An 8,346-nucleotide genomic window follows, 5' to 3' on the forward strand; every position below is an offset into this window, starting at 1 on the left:
ACAACGAGAATCTAGTTCTTTACTAGATCTCATCTTTGTTAGTGACCATTTCCCATCAAAGAATATCTCAACAGAAACTCTGGAGGGGTTATCTGATCATAAAATCGTTTCATGCTGCCTGCCTGTACCATGCCCTGCTCGCATGCGAGGGCCGGTTAAGTCTGTCCCGGCGTTTCACAAGGCCGATGACGCTGCAGTTATGACGTATTTAGAGCATGAATTCCACGACTTCTTCGATATGTGTGCTAATGGGTCCTTGGTGATTGACGAAATTTGGGCTAAATTTAAAGCTATTATTGCTCATTGAATGACCAATTTTGTTCCGCAGGTTGCAAAAGTAACAAAAAAAAACACAACCCTTGGATCACACGTGACATTATTCATACTAAACGTAAAATAAAAAGACTAAGAAAATCTAAGAAATCAAGCTCAGTCTATGGGTCCCAAGAAAAAATAACTTACCTAACTCGGTCATTGAAGGTAAAAATCCGTAGTGCCAAAGAAAACTTCTGCAGCACAACACTAAGTAAGTTTATAAGAGAGTCGCCCCAAAAGTTCTGGCAATATCTTGGTTCAAAAAACAACCCTCCTACTGTCGTTTCAGCGGAGGAGGAATTAATTAAAGCTAACTCATTTAACACTTACTTCCAGTCTGTCTTCACAGCTGACAATGGTAAAAATACGCCGCTTCTGTTTCAGGATAAAAACTTAAGTACTTTAAGCTTGCCTCAATTGTCTGAGCCGGGTTTGCTATAACTTTTATTGAACATTGATGGGAAAAAAGGTTGTGGACCCGACAGGATTCCCAATGCGTTTTTAAAGCGTTACGCTGAATCAGTGTGTAAATACCTTTTTCTTATATTTTCCAAATCGCTTAAAGATTGCCAGGTTCCTTCGGAATGGAAAATTGCAAAAATTCTTCCCAACCACAAAAGTGGTGACTCGTCTTGTCCGTCTAATTACAGACCAATTTCTATTACGTGTACTTCCTGCAAATTGCTAGAGCATATTATTCTAAAGTCCCTTACTGAATACGTGGAAGAAAATGCTATTCTCCATTCCAATCAACACGGTTTTCGTCGCGGCCTATCTACTGTCCCACAACTGGTTGATACCTTGCATGACCTTGCCAATGGCATTAACGATCAATCGCAGATTGACGTAGTCTTTCTAGATCTGTCAAAAGCTTTTGACCGCGTTTCCCATCCCAAACTGATCCAAAAGCTTACCAGTATACTGGGCAACGGACCTATGACCAAGTGGATCGAAAGCTACTTGACCGACCGCTACCAATTCGTTCAATATGGTGCACATGTGTCCGAAACGGTTCCAGTATTATCAGGAGTGCCCCAGGGTTCTGTTTTAGGCCCCATGTTGTTTCTTCTTTTTATTAATGACATCGCTGACGTAGCCGAAGTAAATATCAGATTGTTCGCAGACGATTGTATCCTGTACCAGCGAATAGACAGCTACCAGGATCAGTTAAAACTCGATGAGTCGCTAAAAAAGGTCGGAACCTGGTGTCGAGAGTGGCAAATGGAAATAAATACTGAGAAAACTGTCGCCATGTCAATAACAAAAAAAAAAACGAAAGCAAATTTTTCGTATTCGCTGGGAAATGTCCCACTTCGCAACGTCGCTGTCTGCAAATATCTCGGCATCTTGATATCGTCCGACCTAAATTGGACTGCGCATGTCGAACATATTACAAAGAAGGCTCTCAGCAAGTTATTTTTTCTTAAGGGAACCCTTCATCATTCGACACCCCAAACAAAACTTCTAGCGTATACCATGCTTATCCGTCCAATCCTCGAATATGCGAGTGTGGCCTGGTTCCCTTTCACAAACAAACATGTAGCCGCGCTTGAAAGAGTACAACGTAAAGCAGTTCGTTTTATCTATAACCGTTATAGGCGTACCGATTCGCCTACTGCTCTTGTGAAAAGAGCGGATCTGCCCACCCTGGCGAGCCGCGCCAAGCTTCATAGTCTGAGATTTTTGTATCTGGTGCTACACAACTCTTTGAAAATAAATCCAGCTAGTTATGTTAAGGCTAACTGTAAGCGCCAAACCCGAAATAAGCATTGCCACACACTTGATGAGTATCCCTTGAAGAACAATGTTTTTGGCCACTCTTTTTTTTCCACGAGCCGTACGCGCTTGGAATGCCCTGCACCCCACTGTGTTGACACAGCCGACAGTTGACAAACTTGTTATTAGAGCGAGTGAATCTGTACTGACTTTTATGTAGCCTTGATTTCCTGAGTTGACGATGTTGCAAGTTTTAACTCTGTCTGTGCAATTACGTGTTGTATTTGTTTTTATTTGCTTGCCCCAGCAATTCAACCGATGTTTATATTCATGACGACTCTTTGCCTATCACTACGCCGACTTTTGCACTACGTCCGAGATATATGTTTGAAATCCCAAGTGCTTGAAATATGTATTTTTAGTCTGTGTATTGTTTGTTTTTACAATGTGACACCACTCCTGTAATAATCCCACCACGGGATTGACAGTATCCTGAAATAAATAAATAAATAAATAAATCATCATCATCATCATTTATTATGCCCTTAAGGGCTCCTTGCGGGGTATTACATAAGGGGGGAGCAATCATGTTGAAGTTTAGAGCTGTCGTCTGGTGTACAGATCGGAGAGCATAAAACACAATCATCGACAAAAAGTCTTCATTTGGATAGCACATTGGTGGGTAAGTCATTTTTGTATATTAGAAAGAGAAGCGGGGAGAGACAGGCACCTTGGGGGACGCCTGACGTTACGTCGGAGAGAGGTGAGTCGTGGTCATTAGCGCTGGTGAACTGCTTACGGTTTTTTTTTTAATTTCTATCTAGAAAATTATGTTGGGAGGGATTCTAAGGTTGCATAGTTTCGAAAGTAATAGGTTATGAGGAACACGCTCGAATGCTTTCGAGAAATCTAAAAAAATTCCCTGCATTTCCCCGAGGGGAAGAATGTGAAAGTTCGAATGCACGAGTTGAATTTGCGCAGTTCGGTAATGTTCGCGAAAGAGAGATCACACACATACACACAACTACAAAGAAAGAAAGATGCATTTATTCAGACACATATTTGTGTTGTCGTTGTACTTGATTGCTAGAGCGGATCTCAGCTTTGAAATTTCCTGTCAGTACTCCTTTAAGCGGGTGCATTAGCCCTTCTCACGCCCGATTCCTAGCCAATCCCCCACGTTGGTATGTGCCATGTTAGCAGGAACAACAACAAGAATGAGCCATGGGGACGCGGCCAGGCAGCGCGCGCCCATCTCCCCCCGTTGCTAGGGAAGACGAGGAGCGCGCGCACCCGCAGCTGTTGCTATGCGGACTACGGCGGCGGACGATTCAGGCTCGCTTAAGAAGTGCATTCGCACTTAAAATATGGCGTCAGTTTGAAGATTTTCATCCCAGAAGTGAAGTATATCATCTGTGAATTCTGCCAGTTGTGTTTCGCATGATAGTAGTTTCCGGAAACCATGTTGATGATCAAAGACAAATTTGATGGATTCCAGATATGTCGTTAGGTTTGAAGCTATGATATGTTCGAGCATTTTAGATGGGATGCTGGTTAAGGAAATAGGTCGGTAGTTAGCTTGGATTGCGCGGTTGCCTGATTTAAAAATGGGAATAACGTGAGCCTTCTTCCAATCATCTGGGACGTTTCCTGTTTGTAATGATTGTGTGAAGATTAGGCAAAGTATCTGGCTTGAGTCCGAAACGGTACTTTTTAATGTATTGTTAATACTGTCACAGCCCGCCGAGGATGAAACTTTAGGATCGTAATGAGTTAGAATATCACTTCTGAGGTGATCTCAATTTCTGGCATCGCTACAGCTGCAGGTTCGGACATGCAGTGTTACGGTGTCAGCAGTGTTGGTAGAGGAAAACACAGACGTAAAGTGGTCATTTAGAGCAGAAGCGCACTGGTCGCCGCCTACTGGTTCTCCGTCAGCGTTAGTGAGGTTCATTCGATTAGATTGTGACTTAGGGGACAGCATGCGGCAAAATTTGCTGGGATTTGATGGAAGAATTGATAGTAGGTCATGGGAAAAGAATTTGATTTTTGCAGCTTTACTTCAATTAAGTACTGATAAGAGCATGCGCGGTAGCGCTCTCACGCAGTTGAACTTTGGCTTAGGTGGGCCGTTCTGTACAAGCGTTTCTTTCGGTTACAGAGTAATTTTAGCTGTTTGTTAAACCATTGGAAGTTGGAATCTGATTTAATGAGGGTAGTAGGAATGTATTTGTTTTTGAGGTTAAGCATTGTAGTCTTAAAAAGTTCCCAGTTAGAGTCGACACTTCGTGTTAGGTACGTATTCCTAAAGTTATCTAAGAAGTTGGCGAGTTCGTGATTAATCTCATTAAAATTTGCTCTATTGTAATCCGTGATTACCCTCTTTGTGGGTGATTTCTTTTTAAGCGGAGAGGCGATAAAATATGGATTAGGTTGTGGTCAGTAAGACCAGGGAGCGTAATAATGGTTTTTATGTCGTCAGGGCACGAAGTTAGCAGGAGGTCTAGTATGTAGGCTATACCAGGCTATAACGTGCCTACACCAGGCTACTTTCACCAGGCTATAACGTGCCCTTGATAGGGCACGTTATAGCCTGGTGAAGGTACCAAGTACAGTGTTTAAAAATTGTTGCTCTTTACATGATGTCCCATTCGACGCTGAAAGCAACGACCAACTAATTTCAGGATAATTGAAGTTTCCAAACAAAAATATGGGTGCATTAGAACATTTATTTGTAACGGTGTGGAGGGATTGATGAAGTAGGTCGCAGAAGTCGGAGTGGCTGTCTGGCGGCCTATAGCAGACGCCAAAAACAAATTTCGAGGCTCCGTTTGAGACAAGTGCCCAGGTTAATTCTATTTTATCGTCATGGAAGATAAGTGAGGATGCTAGGGTGTTTCTAATGGCTATGAGCACGCCACCTCCTTTCTTACTTTTGCGATCCCGGTGAAAAATTGTAAAATTTAAATTGTATGGAAACACTTCCATATCTATGATGTGATCATGCAACCATGTTTCAGTTAGTATCACTATGTCAGCACTGATATCATTTATGAAACTATAAAGTTCGTCGCGCTTAGGAATTATGCTTCGAATGTTAGTAAATGCAATGTTTATATTTAGAAATGCCATAGGACGGCTACATGTGCTACACTATGCGGAATGATTCCAAACCCGTCATGTGCTGCCAACAGAGGTGGCTTCCAATGATGAGCTGTTATTGAATGTAATGACGGGTGAGTTCCGAAGTTCTGTGATTTTATCAGTTTTCGCGTCCTAGAAGTAGGACTTATTTCCAACAATACGTTTCTCCACCGTCAGGTTAAATGGACGCTTTTGTGGCCGAATGAATTTGAGTAATTTAGCGCGTGCAAGGCGAGGGGCTGCTGCAAAGTCTTCTCTTACGGCGAAGGTCGTATCTTTAAGCTTAAAACCGCAGCTCAAAATCTTTTCTTTTGTTTTAATGTGAGCGAGCTTTATCACTATTGGCCGATTTTTGTCGGGGGCAAATTTTCCGATCCGATGAGCACGTTCTATGGCAATTGGTTCCAGCGTAATATCTAGTTGGGTGGAACAAACGTTTACGACGTTTAGCTCTGATTCTTCCCATGTTTCTTTAACAGAGTCCTCAATACCTAAAAAGAGAAGGTTATTGCGGCGCAACCGATTACTAGCGTCAGTGTTAGCAGCTTTTAGCGTTTCATTTTATGTTTGATTTTGGCGGCGTCTTCGGGTACGGCGCCCGATGAGGGTTCGATTTTTACTGTTTCTAGCGCTAAAATTCGGTTTGTTAGTGTTGAGAGAACTGTTTCATGGTTAGTTCGTACTGCCTTGAACTGATTAATATCTTCACGAATGGTTAGAACGGTTTGCTCGATCTTCTTGATAGCGTCAGATAGGGAGTCTATCTGTGCTTTAGTTGGACCGTGGTTTAGTTCTACATCCCTGACAGTAAGAGCATCAACTGTGACAGCAATTGTAGGGTGAACACGTTGTAACAAGTACATAGCCAGTTGCGTAATTTCAGGTCGTAGGGGCACGACACCGCGACAAGGAAGTAGTTACTGGTATTGTATTGTTTAGAATGGGTAAGGTAACCAACCTGGAAGGTGAGGAGCGGCGTGAACATTTTGCGCCAACCGGTGTCGTGCCCCGAGCTTTTGGTGATGTTTTGAAGATTATGTCGGCCGGATTGGCCCCACGTGGTTGGTGACGTCGACGATGAGAAGCGTTGCCAAACGTAGCTGCAGGCACAGGCTGGTATCAGCGGGCTGGCGACAGGTGACGAAATCCGTGGTTGATCCAGTTGGCGCGAGGGCGTAAGGGCACGGGTAGGTCACCGGGTGGTGACCAAGCGCAGTCGCCCAGGCCAGCGGTGTCAGCAACCCAACAGGCCACGATCTGGAAGGTGAGGAGCGGCGTGAACATTTTGCGCCCACCGGTGTCGTGCCTCCAATCGCGCGCTTTCAGTCCTGTATATTTGTAACTATGAAATATTGGCTTGTAATTTTAAGATCACTTTAGTAACCCAGCGTCCTGCAGGTTAGGCAGCGGTCATGACGGTTCATGAGGATTGTTGTCAAACGAACTGCACTGACACCTACAGTACTGTAGACGAAATCGCACCACGATTGACCTCACGGACAAAACTAACTATCAACCTTCACGTCGCTAATGAACCCTGAATTGGCCCCAACCGTTATCAATGCGTTGGATCAGGTAAAAATTTCGTAAATTAGTTTTGATTTTTAATTGATAATTCAATATTGTGCAATTGAATTGTGAGAAAGTAAAATCATAATCACTATGTTGGGGTAATTGATTTGCTAGGAATAGGCGACAATTGATATGCTCGGAACTTGTGGGAACCTTCAACCCTGTTACAAGTTTGTTATCACACGGTACCACGTAGCTGGAATCAGATTTTTAAAGATGAAAATTGGTGATAAACGCAGCATGATAGGTATATACACTTCAGAAGTTATCAAGCATGCACTCCCAACATAACGTGCTTGAAACCATACTTTGGCCCACATCAATGCAACAGGCGCGGTAGATGAAAACCCACAAAGTACCCTATATAGGAAGGTGAGTGAACCTCAGGCAAACAATTAAAAGTTCGCTTACGTAAAACTTGACTGGGTTGAAATCTCTACCAAAACAGTGTTTTGCAAGGCCCAACTTATGTTATCAGTATCGTAAGTTTGGGTGCACTTTTCCTGTACTCGCCCTCCTGAACGCTAACGTCTATGCACAGCAATACCTTCTAAAGCGAAGCTTTCAGTGTCGCACTGATGGCGTCAAAAATGCACCACAGGGAGGCCAACTTTCTCATACGACGATGATGGTGATGATAACACAACAGAAAAAGAGAAGAAACGATTCCTGTGATCGTAATCGCACCTGCGTCACACGCGTTACGAAGTCAACGTCTATCCTAGTCCGCCATTCTGGCACGGTCGAATCTGCCTGGATTTGGAGAGACTGTATGAAACGCAAAATTAGATAGAAAAATCGTTTTTCTATCTATGGAAAAAAGTTTCTATGAAAAAACGTGTTTGTCAGACTACTGACCACGACGATTATGAGTCAGAAAGTGATTCAGCTGCCGTAGCAGACCACCACAGACCAGAAACAGAAGACATGTTATGCACTGCCGGAACTGCTTCAGAAGTTTTATGGACGTGTGATTCCCGCATCAACGCTAGCGCAACACTGAGGGAAATTCCACGTGCTCCCACAAAGTGCAGCTCCCTTGCCGCCGGTGGCCAACGCACTCCTTCGGCAACCATGACATCACAGCCAGACAACGACCTTCGGCTCGAAGGACGCCGCATTGTGGACATCGGACACTTCCTGCGTAACCTGTAGAAAATTGCCGCTCACCATCCCTTCGGATGCACCTTGGCGGACATGAACTGCGTGTCCGAAAAAAGGCAGGGCCTTCGGAGTACGCTGACTTTTGTGTGTAGGATGTGCGGCCTGAAAGCTCCCATAGATACTGATTCGCCACGGCCCGAACAAGTGAATGGCATGTATGTCAACACTGCCACAATATCCGGCATCATGAGTATTGGGTGTGGCTTTTCAAACCTCTGCGAATCGCTAGCGTCTCTCAACGTCCCAGCCATGTCCTCCCATACGTACAGTAAGGAGCAGGAGGACCCCTCCGGAGTGATCGACAAAGTCGCCTGGGAAGAACTGAAGAAGGCAGGTGCTGAAGAAGCAAGACTGGCAAGGGAGAGTGGTGACGTCAACAATAACGGTTTGCCCACTATAACTGTCGTTGTACCTGGAGCGTGGTGCAAAAGCTCC

General features: G+C 44.1%; 1 pseudogene; it reads right to left on the reverse strand.

Moving 5' to 3' along the window:
- Positions 1–5,208: 5,208 nt before the first annotated feature.
- LOC144180105 (uncharacterized) lies at positions 5,209–7,946 on the reverse strand (annotated as a pseudogene).
- Positions 7,947–8,346: the final 400 nt, after the last annotated feature.

Source organism: Haemaphysalis longicornis, unplaced genomic scaffold, assembly GCF_048455015.1.
Source record: "Haemaphysalis longicornis isolate Haplotype H1 unplaced genomic scaffold, Haemaphysalis longicornis Haplotype H1 scaffold_4, whole genome shotgun sequence".
In the NCBI taxonomy this organism is placed as follows: Eukaryota; Metazoa; Arthropoda; class Arachnida; order Ixodida; family Ixodidae; genus Haemaphysalis; species Haemaphysalis longicornis.